The sequence below is a fragment of the Balaenoptera physalus genome (genome assembly GCF_965194825.1).
Source record: "Balaenoptera physalus genome assembly, chromosome: 5".
In the NCBI taxonomy this organism is placed as follows: domain Eukaryota; kingdom Metazoa; phylum Chordata; class Mammalia; order Artiodactyla; family Balaenopteridae; genus Balaenoptera; species Balaenoptera physalus.
In genome coordinates, this window is record NC_138884.1 from 21,853,454 (window position 1) to 21,879,907 (window position 26,454).

The window sequence follows — 26,454 nt, forward strand, 5'->3', positions numbered from 1 at the left end:
TCTAGGTTGTAAATTAGAATGGAATGTGCCAGGAAAAAGCCCTTTAAGTTTATGTCTCATTACTTCTTGTTCATATTTGTAATTTACTTTTTATTTTTTATCCCAGCAAATTTGATTACAATGGTTTGTTGGTTCTAGGTGTGCAAGATGTGGTTCTTTCACACATATACATGTATCTATTCTTCCTAGCATCCTTTTCCCATGTAGGTTATGCCACAAGGTTGAGTCGTCTTCTCCTGGTCTTCCGTACGTCTTTGGTGATTATATATTTCACATGGTTTGTATATCTCTGTTAACCCCAATATGGTAATGTATCCAATTATCATCCCTTTCTATTTGGTGAACCATAAGTTTTTTAATGAATCTGTGATTGCCTTTCTCTGTGGAAATATCTTCACTGGTATCAATTTTTAAGAAACTCCTAAAAGTGATATAATAGAATATGTGTCTTTTGCTTTCTCACTTACTACAGGTGGCGTGATTACGTCTAGACTCATCTATGGTGCTGCAAATGGCATTGTTTCATTTTTTTCACTAGCGAATATCCCACTTGTACATGGAGGAGTTCTTCTTTGTCCACCCATCTGTTGGTGGACTTTTTGGTTACTTCCATATCTTGGCTATTGTAATACTGTGCAATGCAGATTTGCCTGCCTGTGTCTTTCCAATTCTCTCTTCTTAGATTATAAGTGGAGTGGGCCTGCTGGATCATATGGTAGCTCAATGTTTACCTTTTTAAGGCACTTCCATTCTGTTCTAGTTCGTGGCCCTTTCCAAGTTACGTCCCCCTTGAAGTTGAGGGTTTGCATTTCTCTACAACACCTTCAGCATTTATTGTTTGTAGTTTTCTTGCTGATGGTTATTCTGACAAGTGTGATCTGATACCTCTTTGTGGCTGAATTCGCACGTGCCTCATAATCCATTGAAATTGAGCCTTGAAGGCATGTCCTTTTTATTTTTCAAGCTGTGATTACCCCTTAGTTCTTCAAAGTGTTCTCTTAAAGTATGTGTCACATTTTGAAATGTTTTGGCCATTACCTCCCTGAAGATATTTTGAGGGCAGGTTTCATTTACAGTTCTGCAGTACTTCTTCCTATGAAATGACCATTAGCACAGGCTTTAAAGCTGCTTTTGCAGGTAACTGCCAGAGGGCGGCAGCCTTTCTATGTTCCCCACCCTGGTAACTAGGGAAAAGCCCTTGCGGCCTGTGGTGTTTCTCGGTTATAAATTAGAGTGGAGTGTGCCCGGACCAACCCACAGAAGCTGATGTCTCCTTACTTTTGTTGGATTTTTAATTTTAATTTTTATTTTTTATTGGAGTAGTTTTCCACTGTGTACGTGGACCACTTCTACTTTGTGCATTCCTCGGTGGATGGACATTTTCATTGCTTCCAAGTGTTGGCTATGGTAAATATTGTTGGAGAGCAGGATTGCCAGCCTGTGACTTTTTGATTCTCATTTTCTCAGGTGATAGGCCCAGCAGTGGTTGTGATTGACTGACTGGTAGCACCGTTTTTCCCTTTTCAAAGCACCTTCTTTGTGTTTTCATTAGTGGCACTTACCACGTCCCCCTTAAAATCGAGGGTACACATTTCTCCACAGTCGCTTCAGTATTTATTGTTTGCAGCATTTATGCTAACGGCCCTGCTGGCTGCTGTGAGCTGATAGGGTTTTGTAATTTGGGTTTGCATGGCTTTGAAAATTCGTAAAACTCATCATTTTTCACCGCCGTTTTCTTTTCTGTTAAAAAAAGGAAACAATTGGGAGTACAATATAACTCTTGAAATTGTCTTCTTGGAAGGTTGCCCTCTTTTGAATTTTTTGGGCGATTTTCCACCTGAGACTTTTTTTAGAGAGCAGGTGTCATTTACCGAACTGCAAGTTTTGTGAATATTTAGTGACCTTTAGCAATGGTTTTAAAGCTCCTGTTGTGGGAAGTGACCTGAAGCAGGCAGCATTTCTCCATTCCCAAATCTGGGTAGTAGGGCAGCAGAGCCTTTCTGGAAGTCGTGTTCCTAGGTTGTAAATTACATTGGAATGTGCATGGAGAAAGCCCCATAAGTTTATGTCTCATTATTTCTTCTTGGTTTTAAATTTTTTTTTTAATTGGGGTAAAGCTTAGAATATTCTTTGTCCTAGGTGTACACAATCTGGTTCATTTGTACATTATATATATCTATTCAACTACAGATCCTCTTCCCATGTAAAATGGTACAGAAGGTTCCGCAGACTTCCCTTGCTATATGGTCGGTCTTTTTGAGATATATAGATAATATGTGTTTGTATACATATAGTAACACTAATCTTAATTTATTCATTCCCCCCACCTTTCGTTTTAGATGAGCATAGTTTGTTTTCTAAATCTGTGAGTGTCTTTCTCTGTGCAAATATGTTCATTTGTGTCAGTTATTAGATAACGCCTATAAGTGATATCATAGAATACAGGTCTGTTGCTTTCCAACTTACCTCATCTTTCATGATTCTCTGCAGACTCATTTGTGGAGCCTCAAAGAGCAATGGTTCGTTGTTTTCCATGGCTAATATTCCATTGTGTACATGGAGCACTTCTTCTTTATCCATTCACCTGTTGTTGGACATTTTGATTGCTTCACTGTCTTGGCTATTGTGAATAAGGCTGCACTGCAGCTTTTGCGGCCTGTGTCTTCTCGATTCTTGTCTTCTCAGGTGAGAGGTCCATTGGTGCGCCTGCTGTATTGAATGGTACCTCCATTTTTACTTTGAAACACAGCTCCTTTCTTTTCTCATTATTGGCTGTTACCCCTTTACGTCTCACCAGCAGGTAGAGGGTACACAGTTCTCTAAAACCCCTTCAGCACTTATTGTTTGTAGACTTTTTGCTGATGGTCAGTCGACTGGTGTAAGTTGAAACCTTTTGTAGATTAGATTGCATGGGTCTAACACACCCTGAGGTTGAGCTTTTATCCAGTTTCCTTTTTTTTTAAAAAGAGCGTGAGTAAAACATAGCTCTTCATACTGTCTTCTTGAAACATCTGCCTGTTTTGAATTTTTTTGTCCATTCACTACTTCAGCACAATTTTTTAGGGCAGGTGTCCTTTACAGCCCTGAGTCCTTGTGAATGTTAAGTAACCATTAGCTGTGAGTTTAAAGCTGCTCTTGCAGGACACGGCCACAAGGTGGCAGCATTTCTTCTTTACCAAATTTGGTAACTGGGGAAACAGAGGCTTAATGGAAGTGGTGTTCTAGGTTGTAAATTAGAATGGAATGTGCCAGGAAAAAGCCCTTTAAGTTTATGTCTCATTACTTCTTGTTCATATTTGTAATTTACTTTTTATTTTTTATCCCAGCAAATTTGATTACAATGGTTTGTTGGTTCTAGGTGTGCAAGATGTGGTTCTTTCACACATATACATGTATCTATTCTTCCTAGCATCCTTTTCCCATGTAGGTTATGCCACAAGGTTGAGTCGTCTTCTCCTGGTCTTCCGTACGTCTTTGGTGATTATATATTTCACATGGTTTGTATATCTCTGTTAACCCCAATATGGTAATGTATCCAATTATCATCCCTTTCTATTTGGTGAACCATAAGTTTTTTAATGAATCTATGATTGCCTTTCTCTGTGGAAATATCTTCATTGGTATCAATTTTTAAGTAACTCCTAAAAGTGATATAATAGGATATGTGTCTTTTGCTTTCTCACTTACTACAGGTGGCGTGATTACGTCTAGACTCATCTATGGTGCTGCAAATGGCATTGTTTCATTTTTTTCACTAGCGAATATCCCACTTGTACATGGAGGAGTTCTTCTTTGTCCACCCATCTGTTGGTGGACTTTTTGGTTACTTCCATATCTTGGCTATTGTAATACTGTGCAATGCAGATTTGCCTGCCTGTGTCTTTCCAATTCTCTCTTCTTAGATTATAAGTGGAGTGGGCCTGCTGGATCATATGGTAGCTCAATGTTTACCTTTTTAAGGCACTTCCATTCTGTTCTAGTTCGTGGCCCTTTCCAAGGTACGTCCCCCTTGAAGTTGAGGGTTTGCATTTCTCTACAACACCTTCAGCATTTATTGTTTGTAGTTTTCTTGCTGATGGTTATTCTGACAAGTGTGATCTGATACCTCTTTGTGGCTGAATTCGCACGTGCCTCATAATCCATTGAAATTGAGCTTGAAGGCATGTCCTTTTTATTTTTCAAGCTGTGATTACCCCTTAGTTCTTCAAAGTGTTCTCTTAAAGTATGTGTCACATTTTGAAATGTTTTGGCCATTACCTCCCTGAAGATATTTTGAGGGCAGGTTTCATTTACAGTTCTGCAGTACTTCTTCCTATGAAATGACCATTAGCACAGGCTTTAAAGCTGCTTTTGCAGGTAACTGCCAGAGGGCGGCTGCCTTTCTATGTTCCCCACCCTGGTAACTAGGGAAAAGCCCTTGCGGCCTGTGGTGTTTCTCGGTTATAAATTAGAGTGGAGTGTGCCCGGACCAACCCACAGAAGCTGATGTCTCCTTACTTTTGTTGGATTTTTAATTTTAATTTTTATTTTTTATTGGAGTAGTTTTCCACTGTGTACGTGGACCACTTCTACTTTGTGCATTCCTCGGTGGATGGACATTTTCATTGCTTCCAAGTGTTGGCTATGGTAAATATTGTTGGAGTGCAGGATTGCCAGCCTGTGACTTTTTGATTCTCATTTTCTCAGGTGATAGGCCCAGCAGTGGTTGTGATTGACTGACTGGTAGCACCGTTTTTCCCTTTTCAAAGCACATTCTTTGTGGTTTCATTAGTGGCACTTACCACGTCCCCCTTAAAATCGAGGGTACACATTTCTCCACAATCGCTTCAGTATTTATTGTTTGCAGCCTTTATGCTAATGGCCCTGCTGGCTGCTGTGAGCTGATAGGGTTATGTAATTTGGGTTTGCATGGCTTTGAAAATTCGTAAAACTCATCATTTTTCACCGCCGTTTTCTTTTCTGTTAAAAAAAGGAAACAATTGGGAGTACAATATAACTCTTGAAATTGTCTTCTTGGAAGGTTGCCCTCTTTTGAATTTTTTGGGCGATTTTCCACCTGAGACTTTTTTTAGAGAGCAGGTGTCATTTACCGAACTGCAAGTTTTGTGAATATTTAGTGACCTTTAGCAATGGTTTTAAAGCTCCTGTTGTGGGAAGTGACCTGAAGCAGGCAGCATTTCTCCATTCCCAAATCTGGGTAGTAGGGCAGCAGAGCCTTTCTGGAAGTCGTGTTCCTAGGTTGTAAATTACATTGGAATGTGCATGGAGAAAGCCCCATAAGTTTATATCTCATTATTTCCTCTTGGTTTTAAATTTTTTTTTAATTGGGGTAAAGCTTAGAATATTGTTTGTCCTAGGTGTACACAATCTGGTTCATTTGTACATTATATATATCTATTCAACTACAGATCCTCTTCCCATGTAAAATGGTACAGAAGGTTCCGCAGACTTCCCTTGCTATATGGTCGGTCTTTTTGAGATATATAGATAATATGTGTTTGTATACATATAGTAACACTAATCTTAATTTATTCATTCCCCCCACCTTTCGTTTTAGATGAGCATAGTTTGTTTTCTAAATCTGTGAGTGTCTTTCTCTGTGCAAATATGTTCATTTGTGTCAGTTATTAGATAACGCCTATAAGTGATATCATAGAATACAGGTCTGTTGCTTTCCAACTTACCTCATCTTTCATGATTCTCTGCAGACTCATTTGTGGTGCCTCAAAGAGCAATGGTTCGTTGTTTTCCATGACTAATATTCCATTGTGTACATGGAGCACTTCTTCTTTATCCATTCACCTGTTGTTGGACATTTTGATTGCTTCACTGTCTTGGCTATTGTGAATAAGGCTGCACTGCAGCTTTTGCGGCCTGTGTCTTCTCGATTCTTGTCTTCTCAGGTGAGAGGTCCATTGGTGTGCCTGCTGGATTGAATGGTACCTCCATTTTTACTTTTAAACACAGCTCCTTTCTTTTCTCATTATTGGCTGTTACCCCTTTACGTCTCACCAGCAGGTAGAGGGTACACAGTTCTCTAAAACCCCTTCAGCACTTATTGTTTGTAGACTTTTTGCTGATGGTCAGTCGACTGGTGTAAGTTGAAACCTTTTGTAGATTAGATTGCATGGGTCTAACACACCCTGAGGTTGAGCTTTTATCCATTTTCCTTTTTTTTTTAAAAGAGCGTGAGTAAAACATAACTCTTCATACTCTCTTCTTGAAACATCTGCCTGTTTTGAATTTTTTTGTCCATTCACTACTTCAGCACAATTTTTTAGGGCAGGTGTCCTTTACAGCCCTGAGTCCTTGTGAATGTTAAGTAACCATTAGCTGTGAGTTTAAAGCTGCTCTTGCAGGACACGGCCACAAGGTGGCAGCATTTCTTCTTTACCTAATTTGGTAACTGGGGAAACAGAGGCTTAATGGAAGTGGTGTTCTAGGTTGTAAATTAGAATGGAATGTGCCAGGAAAAAGCCCTTTAAGTTTATGTCTCATTACTTCTTGTTCATATTTGTAATTTACTTTTTATTTTTTATCCCAGCAAATTTGATTACAATGGTTTGTTGGTTCTAGGTGTGCAAGATGTGGTTCTTTCACACATATACATGTATCTATTCTTCCTAGCATCCTTTTCCCATGTAGGTTATGCCACAAGGTTGAGTCGTCTTCTCCTGGTCTTCCGTACGTCTTTGGTGATTATATATTTCACATGGTTTGTATATCTCTGTTAACCCCAATATGGTAATGTATCCAATTATCATCCCTTTCTATTTGGTGAACCATAAGTTTTTTAATGAATCTATGATTGCCTTTCTCTGTGGAAATATCTTCATTGGTATCAATTTTTAAGTAACTCCTAAAAGTGATATAATAGGATATGTGTCTTTTGCTTTCTCACTTACTACAGGTGGCGTGATTACGTCTAGACTCATCTATGGTGCTGCAAATGGCATTGTTTCATTTTTTTCACTAGCGAATATCCCACTTGTACATGGAGGAGTTCTTCTTTGTCCACCCATCTGTTGGTGGACTTTTTGGTTACTTCCATATCTTGGCTATTGTAATACTGTGCAATGCAGATTTGCCTGCCTGTGTCTTTCCAATTCTCTCTTCTTAGATTATAAGTGGAGTGGGCCTGCTGGATCATATGGTAGCTCAATGTTTACCTTTTTAAGGCACTTCCATTCTGTTCTAGTTCGTGGCCCTTTCCAAGGTACGTCCCCCTTGAAGTTGAGGGTTTGCATTTCTCTACAACACCTTCAGCATTTATTGTTTGTAGTTTTCTTGCTGATGGTTATTCTGACAAGTGTGATCTGATACCTCTTTGTGGCTGAATTCGCACGTGCCTCATAATCCATTGAAATTGAGCTTGAAGGCATGTCCTTTTTATTTTTCAAGCTGTGATTACCCCTTAGTTCTTCAAAGTGTTCTCTTAAAGTATGTGTCACATTTTGAAATGTTTTGGCCATTACCTCCCTGAAGATATTTTGAGGGCAGGTTTCATTTACAGTTCTGCAGTACTTCTTCCTATGAAATGACCATTAGCACAGGCTTTAAAGCTGCTTTTGCAGGTAACTGCCAGAGGGCGGCTGCCTTTCTATGTTCCCCACCCTGGTAACTAGGGAAAAGCCCTTGCGGCCTGTGGTGTTTCTCGGTTATAAATTAGAGTGGAGTGTGCCCGGACCAACCCACAGAAGCTGATGTCTCCTTACTTTTGTTGGATTTTTAATTTTAATTTTTATTTTTTATTGGAGTAGTTTTCCACTGTGTACGTGGACCACTTCTACTTTGTGCATTCCTCGGTGGATGGACATTTTCATTGCTTCCAAGTGTTGGCTATGGTAAATATTGTTGGAGTGCAGGATTGCCAGCCTGTGACTTTTTGATTCTCATTTTCTCAGGTGATAGGCCCAGCAGTGGTTGTGATTGACTGACTGGTAGCACCGTTTTTCCCTTTTCAAAGCACATTCTTTGTGGTTTCATTAGTGGCACTTACCACGTCCCCCTTAAAATCGAGGGTACACATTTCTCCACAATCGCTTCAGTATTTATTGTTTGCAGCCTTTATGCTAATGGCCCTGCTGGCTGCTGTGAGCTGATAGGGTTATGTAATTTGGGTTTGCATGGCTTTGAAAATTCGTAAAACTCATCATTTTTCACCGCCGTTTTCTTTTCTGTTAAAAAAAGGAAACAATTGGGAGTACAATATAACTCTTGAAATTGTCTTCTTGGAAGGTTGCCCTCTTTTGAATTTTTTGGGCGATTTTCCACCTGAGACTTTTTTTAGAGAGCAGGTGTCATTTACCGAACTGCAAGTTTTGTGAATATTTAGTGACCTTTAGCAATGGTTTTAAAGCTCCTGTTGTGGGAAGTGACCTGAAGCAGGCAGCATTTCTCCATTCCCAAATCTGGGTAGTAGGGCAGCAGAGCCTTTCTGGAAGTCGTGTTCCTAGGTTGTAAATTACATTGGAATGTGCATGGAGAAAGCCCCATAAGTTTATATCTCATTATTTCCTCTTGGTTTTAAATTTTTTTTTAATTGGGGTAAAGCTTAGAATATTGTTTGTCCTAGGTGTACACAATCTGGTTCATTTGTACATTATATATATCTATTCAACTACAGATCCTCTTCCCATGTAAAATGGTACAGAAGGTTCCGCAGACTTCCCTTGCTATATGGTCGGTCTTTTTGAGATATATAGATAATATGTGTTTGTATACATATAGTAACACTAATCTTAATTTATTCATTCCCCCCACCTTTCGTTTTAGATGAGCATAGTTTGTTTTCTAAATCTGTGAGTGTCTTTCTCTGTGCAAATATGTTCATTTGTGTCAGTTATTAGATAACGCCTATAAGTGATATCATAGAATACAGGTCTGTTGCTTTCCAACTTACCTCATCTTTCATGATTCTCTGCAGACTCATTTGTGGTGCCTCAAAGAGCAATGGTTCGTTGTTTTCCATGACTAATATTCCATTGTGTACATGGAGCACTTCTTCTTTATCCATTCACCTGTTGTTGGACATTTTGATTGCTTCACTGTCTTGGCTATTGTGAATAAGGCTGCACTGCAGCTTTTGCGGCCTTTGTCTTCTCGATTCTTGTCTTCTCAGGTGAGAGGTCCATTGGTGCGCCTGCTGGATTGAATGGTACCTCCATTTTTACTTTTAAACACAGCTCCTTTCTTTTCTCATTATTTGCTGTTACCCCTTTACGTCTCACCAGCAGGTAGAGGGTACACAGTTCTCTAAAATCCCTTCAGCACTTATTGTTTGTAGACTTTTTGCTGATGGTCAGTCGACTGGTGTAAGTTGAAACCTTTTGTAGATTAGATTGCATGGGTCTAACACACCCTGAGGTTGAGCTTTTATCCATTTTCCTTTTTTTTTTAAAAGAGCGTGAGTAAAACATAACTCTTCATACTCTCTTCTTGAAACATCTGCCTGTTTTGAATTTTTTTGTCCATTCACTACTTCAGCACAATTTTTTAGGGCAGGTGTCCTTTACAGCCCTGAGTCCTTGTGAATGTTAAGTAACCATTAGCTGTGAGTTTAAAGCTGCTCTTGCAGGACACGGCAACAAGGTGGCAGCATTTCTTCCTTACCAAATTTGGTAACTGGGGAAACAGAGGCTTAATGGAAGTGGTGTTCTAGGTTGTAAATTAGAATGGAATGTGCCAGGAAAAAGCCCTTTAAGTTTATGTCTCATTACTTCTTGTTCATATTTATAATTTACTTTTTATTTTTTATCCCAGCAAATTTGATTACAATGGTTTGTTGGTTCTAGGTGTGCAAGATGTGGTTCTTTCACACATATACATGTATCTATTCTTCCTAGCATCCTTTTCCCATGTAGGTTATGACACAAGGTTGAGTAGTCTTCTCCTGGTCTTCCGTACGTCTTTGGTGATTATATATTTCACATGGTTTGTATATCTCTGTTAACCCCAATATGGTAATGTATCCAATTATCATCCCTTTCTATTTGGTGAACCATAAGTTTTTTAATGAATCTGTGATTGCCTTTCTCTGTGGAAATATCTTCACTGGTATCAATTTTTAAGAAACTCCTAAAAGTGATATAATAGGATATGTGTCTTTTGCTTTCTCACTTACTACAGGTGGCGTGATTACGTCTAGACTCATCTATGGTGCTGCAAATGGCATTGTTTCATTTTTTTCACTAGCGAATATCCCACTTGTACATGGAGGAGTTCTTCTTTGTCCACCCATCTGTTGGTGGACTTTTTGGTTACTTCCATATCTTGGCTATTGTAATACTGTGCAATGCAGATTTGCCTGCCTGTGTCTTTCCAATTCTCTCTTCTTAGATTATAAGTGGAGTGGGCCTGCTGGATCATATGGTAGCTCAATGTTTACCTTTTTAAGGCACTTCCATTCTGTTCTAGTTCGTGGCCCTTTCCAAGTTACGTCCCCCTTGAAGTTGAGGGTTTGCATTTCTCTACAACACCTTCAGCATTTATTGTTTGTAGTTTTCTTGCTGATGGTTATTCTGACAAGTGTGATCTGATACCTCTTTGTGGCTGAATTCGCACGTGCCTCATAATCCATTGAAATTGAGCCTTGAAGGCATGTCCTTTTTATTTTTCAAGCTGTGATTACCCCTTAGTTCTTCAAAGTGTTCTCTTAAAGTATGTGTCACATTTTGAAATGTTTTGGCCATTACCTCCCTGAAGATATTTTGAGGGCAGGTTTCATTTACAGTTCTGCAGTACTTCTTCCTATGAAATGACCATTAGCACAGGCTTTAAAGCTGCTTTTGCAGGTAACTGCCAGAGGGCGGCAGCCTTTCTATGTTCCCCACCCTGGTAACTAGGGAAAAGCCCTTGCGGCCTGTGGTGTTTCTCGGTTATAAATTAGAGTGGAGTGTGCCCGGACCAACCCACAGAAGCTGATGTCTCCTTACTTTGGTTGGATTTTTAATTTTAATTTTTATTTTTTATTGGAGTAGTTTTCCACTGTGTACGTGGACCACTTCTACTTTGTGCATTCCTCGGTGGATGGACATTTTCATTGCTTCCAAGTGTTGGCTATGGTAAATATTGTTGGAGAGCAGGATTGCCAGCCTGTGACTTTTTGATTCTCATTTTCTCAGGTGATAGGCCCAGCAGTGGTTGTGATTGACTGACTGGTAGCACCGTTTTTCCCTTTTCAAAGCACCTTCTTTGTGTTTTCATTAGTGGCACTTACCACGTCCCCCTTAAAATCGAGGGTACACATTTCTCCACAGTCGCTTCAGTATTTATTGTTTGCAGCATTTATGCTAATGGCCCTGCTGGCTGCTGTGAGCTGATAGGGTTTTGTAATTTGGGTTTGCATGGCTTTGAAAATTCGTAAAACTCATCATTTTTCACCGCCGTTTTCTTTTCTGTTAAAAAAAGGAAACAATTGGGAGTACAATATAACTCTTGAAATTGTCTTCTTGGAAGGTTGCCCTCTTTTGAATTTTTTGGGCGATTTTCCACCTGAGACTTTTTTTAGAGAGCAGGTGTCATTTACCGAACTGCAAGTTTTGTGAATATTTAGTGACCTTTAGCAATGGTTTTAAAGCTCCTGTTGTGGGAAGTGACCTGAAGCAGGCAGCATTTCTCCATTCCCAAATCTGGGTAGTAGGGCAGCAGAGCCTTTCTGGAAGTCGTGTTCCTAGGTTGTAAATTACATTGGAATGTGCATGGAGAAAGCCCCATAAGTTTATGTCTCATTATTTCTTCTTGGTTTTAAATTTTTTTTTTAATTGGGGTAAAGCTTAGAATATTGTTTGTCCTAGGTGTACACAATCTGGTTCATTTGTACATTATATATATCTATTCAACTACAGATCCTCTTCCCATGTAAAATGGTACAGAAGGTTCCGCAGACTTCCCTTGCTATATGGTCGGTCTTTTTGAGATATATAGATAATATGTGTTTGTATACATATAGTAACACTAATCTTAATTTATTCATTCCCCCCACCTTTCGTTTTAGATGAGCATAGTTTGTTTTCTAAATCTGTGAGTGTCTTTCTCTGTGCAAATATGTTCATTTGTGTCAGTTATTAGATAACGCCTATAAGTGATATCATAGAATACAGGTCTGTTGCTTTCCAACTTACCTCATCTTTCATGATTCTCTGCAGACTCATTTGTGGTGCCTCAAAGAGCAATGGTTCGTTGTTTTCCATGACTAATATTCCATTGTGTACATGGAGCACTTCTTCTTTATCCATTCACCTGTTGTTGGACATTTTGATTGCTTCACTGTCTTGGCTATTGTGAATAAGGCTGCACTGCAGCTTTTGCGGCCTGTGTCTTCTCGATTCTTGTCTTCTCAGGTGAGAGGTCCATTGGTGCGCCTGCTGGATTGAATGGTACCTCCATTTTTACTTTTAAACACAGCTCCTTTCTTTTCTCATTATTGGCTGTTACCCCTTTACGTCTCACCAGCAGGTAGAGGGTACACAGTTCTCTAAAACCCCTTCAGCACTTATTGTTTGTAGACTTTTTGCTGATGGTCAGTCGACTGGTGTAAGTTGAAACCTTTTGTAGATTAGATTGCATGGGTCTAACACACCCTGAGGTTGAGCTTTTATCCATTTTCCTTTTTTTTTTAAAAGAGCGTGAGTAAAACATAACTCTTCATACTCTCTTCTTGAAACATCTGCCTGTTTTGAATTTTTTTGTCCATTCACTACTTCAGCACAATTTTTTAGGGCAGGTGTCCTTTACAGCCCTGAGTCCTTGTGAATGTTAAGTAACCATTAGCTGTGAGTTTAAAGCTGCTCTTGCAGGACACGGCCACAAGGTGGCAGCATTTCTTCTTTACCAAATTTGGTAACTGGGGAAACAGAGGCTTAATGGAAGTGGTGTTCTAGGTTGTAAATTAGAATGGAATGTGCCAGGAAAAAGCCCTTTAAGTTTATGTCTCATTACTTCTTGTTCATATTTATAATTTACTTTTTATTTTTTATCCCAGCAAATTTGATTACAATGGTTTGTTGGTTCTAGGTGTGCAAGATGTGGTTCTTTCACACATATACATGTATCTATTCTTCCTAGCATCCTTTTCCCATGTAGGTTATGCCACAAGGTTGAGTAGTCTTCTCCTGGTCTTCCGTACGTCTTTGGTGATTATATATTTCACATGGTTTGTATATCTCTGTTAACCCCAATATGGTAATGTATCCAATTATCATCCCTTTCTATTTGGTGAACCATAAGTTTTTTAATGAATCTGTGATTGCCTTTCTCTGTGGAAATATCTTCACTGGTATCAATTTTTAAGAAACTCCTAAAAGTGATATAATAGGATATGTGTCTTTTGCTTTCTCACTTACTACAGGTGGCGTGATTACGTCTAGACTCATCTATGGTGCTGCAAATGGCATTGTTTCATTTTTTTCACTAGCGAATATCCCACTTGTACATGGAGGAGTTCTTCTTTGTCCACCCATCTGTTGGTGGACTTTTTGGTTACTTCCATATCTTGGCTATTGTAATACTGTGCAATGCAGATTTGCCTGCCTGTGTCTTTCCAATTCTCTCTTCTTAGATTATAAGTGGAGTGGGCCTGCTGGATCATATGGTAGCTCAATGTTTACCTTTTTAAGGCACTTCCATTCTGTTCTAGTTCGTGGCCCTTTCCAAGTTACGTCCCCCTTGAAGTTGAGGGTTTGCATTTCTCTACAACACCTTCAGCATTTATTGTTTGTAGTTTTCTTGCTGATGGTTATTCTGACAAGTGTGATCTGATACCTCTTTGTGGCTGAATTCGCACGTGCCTCATAATCCATTGAAATTGAGCCTTGAAGGCATGTCCTTTTTATTTTTCAAGCTGTGATTACCCCTTAGTTCTTCAAAGTGTTCTCTTAAAGTATGTGTCACATTTTGAAATGTTTTGGCCATTACCTCCCTGAAGATATTTTGAGGGCAGGTTTCATTTACAGTTCTGCAGTACTTCTTCCTATGAAATGACCATTAGCACAGGCTTTAAAGCTGCTTTTGCAGGTAACTGCCAGAGGGCGGCAGCCTTTCTATGTTCCCCACACTGGTAACTAGGGAAAAGCCCTTGCGGCCTGTGGTGTTTCTCGGTTATAAATTAGAGTGGAGTGTGCCCGGACCAACCCACAGAAGCTGATGTCTCCTTACTTTTGTTGGATTTTTAATTTTAATTTTTATTTTTTATTGGAGTAGTTTTCCACTGTGTACGTGGACCACTTCTACTTTGTGCATTCCTCGGTGGATGGACATTTTCATTGCTTCCAAGTGTTGGCTATGGTAAATATTGTTGGAGAGCAGGATTGCCAGCCTGTGACTTTTTGATTCTCATTTTCTCAGGTGATAGGCCCAGCAGTGGTTGTGATTGACTGACTGGTAGCACCGTTTTTACCTTTTCAAAGCACCTTCTTTGTGGTTTCATTAGTGGCACTTACCACGTCCCCCTTAAAATCGAGGGTACACATTTCTCCACAATCGCTTCAGTATTTATTGTTTGCAGCATTTATGCTAATGGCCCTGCTGGCTGCTGTGAGCTGATAGGGTTTTGTAATTTGGGTTTGCATGGCTTTGAAAATTCGTAAAACTCATCATTTTTCACCGCCGCTTTCTTTTCTGTTAAAAAAAGGAAACAATTGGGAGTACAATATAACTCTTGAAATTGTCTTCTTGGAAGGTTGCCCTCTTTTGAATTTTTTGGGCGATTTTCCACCTGAGACTTTTTTTAGAGAGCAGGTGTCATTTACCGAACTGCAAGCTTTGTGAATATTTAGTGACCTTTAGCAATGGTTTTAAAGCTCCTGTTGTGGGAAGTGACCTGAAGCAGGCAGCATTTCTCCATTCCCAAATCTGGGTAGTAGGGCAGCAGAGCCTTTCTGGAAGTCGTGTTCCTAGGTTGTAAATTACATTGGAATGTGCATGGAGAAAGCCCCATAAGTTTATATCTCATTATTTCTTCTTGGTTTAAATTTTTTTTTTAATTGGGGTAAAGCTTAGAATATTGTTTGTCCTAGGTGTACACAATCTGGTTCATTTGTACATTATATATATCTATTCAACTACAGATCCTCTTCCCATGTAAAATGGTACAGAAGGTTCCGCAGACTTCCCTTGCTATATGGTCGGTCTTTTTGAGATATATAGATAATATGTGTTTGTATACATATAGTAACACTAATCTTAATTTATTCATTCCCCCCACCTTTCGTTTTAGATGAGCATAGTTTGTTTTCTAAATCTGTGAGTGTCTTTCTCTGTGCAAATATGTTCATTTGTGTCAGTTATTAGATAACGCCTATAAGTGATATCATAGAATACAGGTCTGTTGCTTTCCAACTTACCTCATCTTTCATGATTCTCTGCAGACTCATTTGTGGTGCCTCAAAGAGCAATGGTTCGTTGTTTTCCATGACTAATATTCCATTGTGTACATGGAGCACTTCTTCTTTATCCATTCACCTGTTGTTGGACATTTTGATTGCTTCACTGTCTTGGCTATTGTGAATAAGGCTGCACTGCAGCTTTTGCGGCCTGTGTCTTCTCGATTCTTGTCTTCTCAGGTGAGAGGTCCATTGGTGCGCCTGCTGGATTGAATGGTACCTCCATTTTTACTTTTAAACACAGCTCCTTTCTTTTCTCATTATTGGCTGTTACCCCTTTACGTCTCACCAGCAGGTAGAGGGTACACAGTTCTCTAAAACCCCTTCAGCACTTATTGTTTGTAGACTTTTTGCTGATGGTCAGTCGACTGGTGTAAGTTGAAACCTTTTGTAGATTAGATTGCATGGGTCTAACACACCCTGAGGTTGAGCTTTTATCCATTTTCCTTTTTTTTTTAAAAGAGCGTGAGTAAAACATAACTCTTCATACTCTCTTCTTGAAACATCTGCCTGTTTTGAATTTTTTTGTCCATTCACTACTTCAGCACAATTTTTTAGGGCAGGTGTCCTTTACAGCCCTGAGTCCTTGTGAATGTTAAGTAACCATTAGCTGTGAGTTTAAAGCTGCTCTTGCAGGACACGGCCACAAGGTGGCAGCATTTCTTCTTTACCAAATTTGGTAACTGGGGAAACAGAGGCTTAATGGAAGTGGTGTTCTAGGTTGTAAATTAGAATGGAATGTGCCAGGAAAAAGCCCTTTAAGTTTATGTCTCTTTACTTCTTGTTCATATTTATAATTTACTTTTTATTTTTTATCCCAGCAAATTTGATTACAATGGTTTGTTGGTTCTAGGTGTGCAAGATGTGGTTCTTTCACACATATACATGTATCTATTCTTCCTAGCATCCTTTTCCCATGTAGGTTATGCCACAAGGTTGAGTAGTCTTCTCCTCGTCTTCCGTACGTCTTTGGTGATTATATATTTCACATGGTTTGTATATCTCTGTTAACCCCAATATGGTAATGTATCCAATTATCATCCCTTTCTATTTGGTGAACCATAAGTTTTTTAATGAATCTGTGATTGCCTTTCTCTGTGGAAATATCTTCATTGGTATCAATTTTTAAGTAACTCCTAAAAGTGATATAATAGGATATGTGTCTTTTGCTTTCTCACTTACTACAGGTGGCGTGATTACGTCTAGACTCATCTATGGTGCTGCAAATGGCATTGTTTCATTTTTTTCACTAGCGAATATCCCACTTGTACATGGAGGAGTTCTTCTTTGTCCACCCATCTGTTGGTGGACTTTTTGGTTACTTCCATATCTTGGCTATTGTAATACTGTGCAATTCAGATTTGCCTGCCTGTGTCTTTCCAATTCTCTCTTCTTAGATTATAAGTGGAGTGGGCCTGCTGGATCATATGGTAGCTCAATGTTTACCTTTTTAAGGCACTTCCATTCTGTTCTAGTTCGTGGCCCTTTCCAAGTTACGTCCCCCTTGAAGTTGAGGGTTTGCATTTCTCTACAACACCTTTAGCATTTATTGTTTGTAGTATTCTTGCTGATGGTTATTCTGACAAGTGTGATCTGATACCTCTTTGTGGCTGAATTCGCACGTGCCTCATAATCCATTGAAATTGAGCCTTGAAGGCATGTCCTTTTTATTTTTCAAGCTGTGATTACCCCTTAGTTCTTCAAAGTGTTCTCTTAAAGTATGTGTCACATTTTGAAATGTTTTGGCCATTACCTCCCTGAAGATATTTTGAGGGCAGGTTTCATTTACAGTTCTGCAGTACTTCTTCCTATGAAATGACCATTAGCACAGGCTTTAAAGCTGCTTTTGCAGGTAACTGCCAGAGGGCGGCAGCCTTTCTATGTTCCCCACCCTGGTAACTAGGGAAAAGCCCTTGCGGCCTGTGATGTTTCTCGGTTATAAATTAGAGTGGAGTGTGCCCGGACCAACCCACAGAAGCTGATGTCTCCTTACTTTTGTTGGATTTTTAATTTTAATTTTTATTTTTTATTGGAGTAGTTTTCCAATGTGTACGTGGACCACTTCTACCTTGTGCATTCCTCGGTGGATGGACATTTTCATTGCTTCCAAGTGTTGGCTATGGTAAATATTGTTGGAGTGCAGGATTGCCAGCCTGTGACTTTTTGATTCTTATTTTCTCAGGTGATAGGCCCAGCAGTGGTTGTGATTGACTGACTGGTAGCACCGTTTTTCCCTTTTCAAAGCACCTTCTTTGTGGTTTCATTAGTGGCACTTACCACGTCCCCCTTAAAATCGAGGGTACACATTTCTCCACAATCGCTTCAGTATTTATTGTTTGCAGCATTTATGCTAATGGCCCTGCTGGCTGCTGTGAGCTGATAGGGTTTTGTAATTTGGGTTTGCATGGCTTTGAAAATTCATTAAACTCATCATTTTTCACCGCCGTTTTCTTTTCTGTTAAAAAAAGGAAACAATTGGGAGTACAATATAACTCTTGAAATTGTCTTCTTGGAAGGTTGCCCTCTTTTGAATTTTTTGGGCGATTTTCCACCTGAGACTTTTTTTAGAGAGCAGGTGTCATTTACCGAAATGCAAGCTTTGTGAATATTTAGTGACCTTTAGCAATGGTTTTAAAGCTCCTGTTGTGGGAAGTGACCTGAAGCAGGCAGCATTTCTCCATTCCCAAATCTGGGTAGTAGGGCAGCAGAGCCTTTCTGGAAGTCGTGTTCCTAGGTTGTAAATTACATTGGAATGTGCATGGAGAAAGCCCCATAAGTTTATGTCTCATTATTTCTTCTTGGTTTTAATTTTTTTTTTTAATTGGGGTAAAGCTTAGAATATTGTTTGTCCTAGGTGTACACAATCTGGTTCATTTGTACATTATATATATCTATTCAACTACAGATCCTCTTCCCATGTAAAATGGTACAGAAGGTTCCGCAGACTTCCCTTGCTATATGGTCGGTCTTTTTGAGATATATAGATAATATGTGTTTGTATACATATAGTAACACTAATCTTAATTTATTCATTCCCCCCACCTTTCGTTTTAGATGAGCATAGTTTGTTTTCTAAATCTGTGAGTGTCTTTCTCTGTGCAAATATGTTCATTTGTGTCAGTTATTAGATAACGCCTATAAGTGATATCATAGAATACAGGTCTGTTGCTTTCCAACTTACCTCATCTTTCATGATTCTCTGCAGACTCATTTGTGGTGCCTCAAAGAGCAATGGTTCGTTGTTTTCCATGACTAATATTCCATTGTGTACATGGAGCCCTTCTTCTTTATCCATTCACCTGTTGTTGGACATTTTGATTGCTTCACTGTCTTGGCTATTGTGAATAAGGCTGCACTGCAGCTTTTGCGGCCTGTGTCTTCTCGATTCTTGTCTTCTCAGGTGAGAGGTCCATTGGTGCGCCTGCTGGATTGAATGGTACCTCCATTTTTACTTTTAAACACAGCTCCTTTCTTTTCTCATTATTGGCTGTTACCCCTTTACGTCTCACCAGCAGGTAGAGGGTACACAGTTCTCTAAAACCCCTTCAGCACTTTTTGTTTGTAGACTTTTTGCTGATGGTCATTCGACTGGTGTAAGTTGAAACCTTTTGTAGATTAGATTGCATGGGTCTAACACACCCTGAAGTTGAGCTTTTATCCATTTTCCTTTTTTTTTAAAAGAGCGTGAGTAAAACATAACTCTTCATACTCTCTTCTTGAAACATCTGCCTGTTTTGAATTTTTTTGTCCATTCACTACTTCGGCACAATTTTTTAGGGCAGGTGTCCTTTACAGCCCTGAGTCCTTGTGAATGTTAAGTAACCATTAGCTGTGAGTTTAAAGCTGCTCTTGCAGGACACGGCCACAAGGTGGCAGCATTTCTTCTTTACCAAATTTGGTAACTGGGGAAACAGAGGCTTAATGGAAGTGGTGTTCTAGGTTGTAAATTAGAATGGAATGTGCCAGGAAAAAGCCCTTTAAGTTTATGTCTCTTTACTTCTTGTTCATATTTATAATTTACTTTTTATTTTTTATCCCAGCAAATTTGATTACAATGGTTTGTTGGTTCTAGGTGTGCAAGATGTGGTTCTTTCACACATATACATGTATCTATTCTTCCTAGCATCCTTTTCCCATGTAGGTTATGCCACAAGTTTGAGTAGTCTTCTCCTCGTCTTCCGTACGTCTTTGGTGATTATATATTTCACATGGTTTGTATATCTCTGTTAACCCCAATATGGTAATGTATCCAATTATCATCCCTTTCTATTTGGTGAACCATAAGTTTTTTAATGAATCTGTGATTGCCTTTCTCTGTGGAAATATCTTCATTGGTATCAATTTTTAAGTAACTCCTAAAAGTGATATAATAGGATATGTGTCTTTTGCTTTCTCACTTACTACAGGTGGCGTGATTACGTCTAGACTCATCTATGGTGCTGCAAATGGCATTGTTTCATTTTTTTCACTAGCGAATATCCCACTTGTACATGGAGGAGTTCTTCTTTGTCCACCCATCTGTTGGTGGACTTTTTGGTTACTTCCATATCTTGGCTATTGTAATACTGTGCAATTCAGATTTGCCTGCCTGTGTCTTTCCAATTCTCTCTTCTTAGATTATAAGTGGAGTGGGCCTGCTGGATCATATGGTAGCTCAATGTTTACCTTTTTAAGGCACTTCCATTCTGTTCTAGTTCGTGGCCCTTTCCAAGTTACGTCCCCCTTGAAGTTGAGGGTTTGCATTTCTCTACAACACCTTTAGCATTTATTGTTTGTAGTATTCTTGCTGATGGTTATTCTGACAAGTGTGATCTGATACCTCTTTGTGGCTGAATTCGCACGTGCCTCATAATCCATTGAAATTGAGCCTTGAAGGCATGTCCTTTTTATTTTTCAAGCTGTGATTACCCCTTAGTTCTTCAAAGTGTTCTCTTAAAGTATGTGTCACATTTTGAAATGTTTTGGCCATTACCTCCCTGAAGATATTTTGAGGGCAGGTTTCATTTACAGTTCTGCAGTACTTCTTCCTATGAAATGACCATTAGCACAGGCTTTAAAGCTGCTTTTGCAGGTAACTGCCAGAGGGCGGCAGCCTTTCTATGTTCCCCACCCTGGTAACTAGGGAAAAGCCCTTGCGGCCTGTGATGTTTCTCGGTTATAAATTAGAGTGGAGTGTGCCCGGACCAACCCACAGAAGCTGATGTCTCCTTACTTTTGTTGGATTTTTAATTTTAATTTTTATTTTTTATTGGAGTAGTTTTCCAATGTGTACGTGGACCACTTCTACCTTGTGCATTCCTCGGTGGATGGACATTTTCATTGCTTCCAAGTGTTGGCTATGGTAAATATTGTTGGAGTGCAGGATTGCCAGCCTGTGACTTTTTGATTCTTATTTTCTCAGGTGATAGGCCCAGCAGTGGTTGTGATTGACTGACTGGTAGCACCGTTTTTCCCTTTTCAAAGCACCTTCTTTGTGGTTTCATTAGTGGCACTTACCACGTCCCCCTTAAAATCGAGGGTACACATTTCTCCACAATCGCTTCAGTATTTATTGTTTGCAGCATTTATGCTAATGGCCCTGCTGGCTGCTGTGAGCTGATAGGGTTTTGTAATTTGGGTTTGCATGGCTTTGAAAATTCATTAAACTCATCATTTTTCACCGCCGTTTTCTTTTCTGTTAAAAAAAGGAAACAATTGGGAGTACAATATAACTCTTGAAATTGTCTTCTTGGAAGGTTGCCCTCTTTTGAATTTTTTGGGCGATTTTCCACCTGAGACTTTTTTTAGAGAGCAGGTGTCATTTACCGAAATGCAAGCTTTGTGAATATTTAGTGACCTTTAGCAATGGTTTTAAAGCTCCTGTTGTGGGAAGTGACCTGAAGCAGGCAGCATTTCTCCATTCCCAAATCTGGGTAGTAGGGCAGCAGAGCCTTTCTGGAAGTCGTGTTCCTAGGTTGTAAATTACATTGGAATGTGCATGGAGAAAGCCCCATAAGTTTATGTCTCATTATTTCTTCTTGGTTTTAAATTTTTTTTTTAATTGGGGTAAAGCTTAGAATATTGTTTGTCCTAGGTGTACACAATCTGGTTCATTTGTACATTATATATATCTATTCAACTACAGATCCTCTTCCCATGTAAAATGGTACAGAAGGTTCCGCAGACTTCCCTTGCTATATGGTCGGTCTTTTTGAGATATATAGATAATATGTGTTTGTATACATATAGTAACACTAATCTTAATTTATTCATTCCCCCCACCTTTCGTTTTAGATGAGCATAGTTTGTTTTCTAAATCTGTGAGTGTCTTTCTCTGTGCAAATATGTTCATTTGTGTCAGTTATTAGATAACGCCTATAAGTGATATCATAGAATACAGGTCTGTTGCTTTCCAACTTACCTCATCTTTCATGATTCTCTGCAGACTCATTTGTGGTGCCTCAAAGAGCAATGGTTCGTTGTTTTCCATGACTAATATTCCATTGTGTACATGGAGCCCTTCTTCTTTATCCATTCACCTGTTGTTGGACATTTTGATTGCTTCACTGTCTTGGCTATTGTGAATAAGGCTGCACTGCAGCTTTTGCGGCCTGTGTCTTCTCGATTCTTGTCTTCTCAGGTGAGAGGTCCATTGGTGCGCCTGCTGGATTGAATGGTACCTCCATTTTTACTTTTAAACACAGCTCCTTTCTTTTCTCATTATTGGCTGTTACCCCTTTACGTCTCACCAGCAGGTAGAGGGTACACAGTTCTCTAAAACCCCTTCAGCACTTTTTGTTTGTAGACTTTTTGCTGATGGTCAGTCGACTGGTGTAAGTTGAAACCTTTTGTAGATTAGATTGCATGGGTCTAACACACCCTGAAGTTGAGCTTTTATCCATTTTCCTTTTTTTTTAAAAGAGCGTGAGTAAAACATAACTCTTCATACTCTCTTCTTGAAACATCTGCCTGTTTTGAATTTTTTTGTCCATTCACTACTTCGGCACAATTTTTTAGGGCAGGTGTCCTTTACAGCCCTGAGTCCTTGTGAATGTTAAGTAACCATTAGCTGTGAGTTTAAAGCTGCTCTTGCAGGACACGGCCACAAGGTGGCAGCATTTCTTCTTTACCAAATTTGGTAACTGGGGAAACAGAGGCTTAATGGAAGTGGTGTTCTAGGTTGTAAATTAGAATGGAATGTGCCAGGAAAAAGCCCTTTAAGTTTATGTCTCATTACTTCTTGTTCATATTTATAATTTACTTTTTATTTTTTATCCCAGCAAATTTGATTACAATGGTTTGTTGGTTCTAGGTGTGCAAGATGTGGTTCTTTCACACATATACATGTATCTATTCTTCCTAGCATCCTTTTCCCATGTAGGTTATGCCACAAGGTTGAGTAGTCTTCTCCTGGTCTTCCGTACGTCTTTGGTGATTATATATTTCACATGGTTTGTATATCTCTGTTAACCCCAATATGGTAATGTATCCAATTATCATCCCTTTCTATTTGGTGAACCATAAGTTTTTTAATGAAGCTGTGATTGCCTTTCTCTGTGGAAATATCTTCATTGGTATCAATTTTTAAGTAACTCCTAAAAGTGATATAATAGGATATGTGTCTTTTGCTTTCTCACTTACTACAGGTGGCGTGATTACGTCTAGACTCATCTATGGTGCTGCAAATGGCATTGTTTCATTTTTTTCACTAGCGAATATCCCACTTGTACATGGAGGAGTTCTTCTTTGTCCACCCATCTGTTGGTGGACTTTTTGGTTACTTCCATATCTTGGCTATTGTAATACTGTGCAATGCAGATTTGCCTGCCTGTGTCTTTCCAATTCTCTCTTCTTAGATTATAAGTGGAGTGGGCCTGCTGGATCATATGGTAGCTCAATGTTTACCTTTTTAAGGCACTTCCATTCTGTTCTAGTTCGTGGCCCTTTCCAAGTTACGTCCCCCTTGAAGTTGAGGGTTTGCATTTCTCTACAACACCTTCAGCATTTATTGTTTGTAGTTTTCTTGCTGATGGTTATTCTGACAAGTGTGATCTGATACCTCTTTGTGGCTGAATTTGCACGTGCCTCATAATCCATTGAAATTGAGCTTGAAGGCATGTCCTTTTTATTTTTCAAGCTGTGATTACCCCTTAGTTCTTCAAAGTGTTCTCTTAAAGTATGTGTCACATTTTGAAATGTTTTGGCCATTACCTCCCTGAAGATATTTTCAGGGCAGGTTTCATTTACAGTTCTGCAGTACTTCTTCCTATGAAATGACCATTAGCACAGGCTTTAAAGCTGCTTTTGCAGGTAACTGCCAGAGGACGGCAGCCTTTCTATGTTCCCCACCCTGTTAACTAGGGAAAAGCCCTTGCGGCCTGTGGTGTTTCTCGGTTATAAATTAGAGTGGAGTGTGCCCGGACCAACCCACACAAGCTGTTGTCTCCTTACTTTTGTTGGATTTTTAATTTTAATTTTTATTTTTTATTGGAGTAGTTTTCCACTGTGTACGTGGACCACTTCTACTTTGTGCATTCCTCGGTGGATGGACATTTTCATTGCTTCCAAGTGTTGGCTATGGTAAATATTGTTGGAGTGCAGGATTGCCAGCCTGTGACTTTTTGATTCTCATTTTCTCAGGTGATAGGCCCAGCAGTGGTTGTGATTGACTGACTGGTAGCACCGTTTTTCCCTTTTCAAAGCACCTTCTTGTGGTTTCATTAGTGGCACTTACCACGTCCCCCTTAAAATCGAGGGTACACATTTCTCCACAATCGCTTCAGTATTTATTGTTTGCAGCATTTATGCTAATGGCCCTGCTGGCTGCTGTGAGCTGATAGGGTTTTGTAATTTGGGTTTGCATGGCTTTGAAAATTCGTAAAACTCATCATTTTTCACCGCCGTTTTCTTTTCTGTTAAAAAAAGGAAACAATTGGGAGTACAATATAACTCTTGAAATTGTCTTCTTGGAAGGTTGCCCTCTTTTGAATTTTTTGGGCGATTTTCCACCTGAGACTTTTTTTAGAGAGCAGGTGTCATTTACCAAACTGCAAGTTTTGTGAATATTTAGTGACCTTTAGCAATGGTTTTAAAGCTCCTGTTGTGGGAAGTGACCTGAAGCAGGCAGCATTTCTCCATTCCCAAATCTGGGTAGTAGGGCAGCAGAGCCTTTCTGGAAGTCGTGTTCCTAGGTTGTAAATTACATTGGAATGTGCATGGAGAAAGACCCATAAGTTTATGTCTCATTATTTCTTCTTGGTTTTAAATTTTTTTTTTTAATTGGGGTAAAGCTTAGAATATTGTTTGTCCTAGGTGTACACAATCTGGTTCATTTGTACATTATATATATCTATTCAACTACAGATCCTCTTCCCATGTAAAATGGTACAGAAGGTTCCGCAGACTTCCCTTGCTATATGGTCGGTCTTTTTGAGATATATAGATAATATGTGTTTGTATACATATAGTAACACTAATCTTAATTTATTCATTCCCCCCACCTTTCGTTTTAGATGAGCATAGTTTGTTTTCTAAATCTGTGAGTGTCTTTCTCTGTGCAAATATGTTCATTTGTGTCAGTTATTAGATAACGCCTATAAGTGATATCATAGAATACAGGTCTGTTGCTTTCCAACTTACCTCATCTTTCATGATTCTCTGCAGACTCATTTGTGGTGCCTCAAAGAGCAATGGTTCGTTGTTTTCCATGGCTAATATTCCATTGTGTACATGGAGCACTTCTTCTTTATCCATTCACCTGTTGTTGGACATTTTGATTGCTTCACTGTCTTGGCTATTGTGAATAAGGCTGCACTGCAGCTTTTGCGGCCTGTGTCTTCTCGATTCTTGTCTTCTCAGGTGAGAGGTCCATTGGTGCGCCTGCTGGATTGAATGGTACCTCCATTTTTACTTTTAAACACAGCTCCTTTCTTTTCTCATTATTGGCTGTTACCCCTTTACGTCTCACCAGCAGGTAGAGGGTACACAGTTCTCTAAAACCCCTTCAGCACTTTTTGTTTGTAGACTTTTTGCTGATGGTCAGTCGACTGGTGTAAGTTGAAACCTTTTGTAGATTAGATTGCATGGGTCTAACACACCCTGAAGTTGAGCTTTTATCCATTTTCCTTTTTTTTTAAAAGAGCGTGAGTAAAACATAACTCTTCATACTCTCTTCTTGAAACATCTGCCTGTTTTGAATTTTTTTGTCCATTCACTACTTCGGCACAATTTTTTAGGGCAGGTGTCCTTTACAGCCCTGAGTCCTTGTGAATGTTAAGTAACCATTAGCTGTGAGTTTAAAGCTGCTCTTGCAGGACACGGCCACAAGGTGGCAGCATTTCTTCTTTACCAAATTTGGTAACTGGGGAAACAGAGGCTTAATGGAAGTGGTGTTCTAGGTTGTAAATTAGAATGGAATGTGCCAGGAAAAAGCCCTTTAAGTTTATGTCTCATTACTTCTTGTTCATATTTATAATTTACTTTTTATTTTTTATCCCAGCAAATTTGATTACAATGGTTTGTTGGTTCTAGGTGTGCAAGATGTGGTTCTTTCACACATATACATGTATCTATTCTTCCTAGCATCCTTTTCCCATGTAGGTTATGCCACAAGGTTGAGTAGTCTTCTCCTGGTCTTCCGTACGTCTTTGGTGATTATATATTTCACATGGTTTGTATATCTCTGTTAACCCCAATATGGTAATGTATCCAATTATCATCCCTTTCTATTTGGTGAACCATAAGTTTTTTAATGAAGCTGTGATTGCCTTTCTCTGTGGAAATATCTTCATTGGTATCAATTTTTAAGTAACTCCTAAAAGTGATATAATAGGATATGTGTCTTTTGCTTTCTCACTTACTACAGGTGGCGTGATTACGTCTAGACTCATCTATGGTGCTGCAAATGGCATTGTTTCATTTTTTTCACTAGCGAATATCCCACTTGTACATGGAGGAGTTCTTCTTTGTCCACCCATCTGTTGGTGGACTTTTTGGTTACTTCCATATCTTGGCTATTGTAATACTGTGCAATGCAGATTTGCCTGCCTGTGTCTTTCCAATTCTCTCTTCTTAGATTATAAGTGGAGTGGGCCTG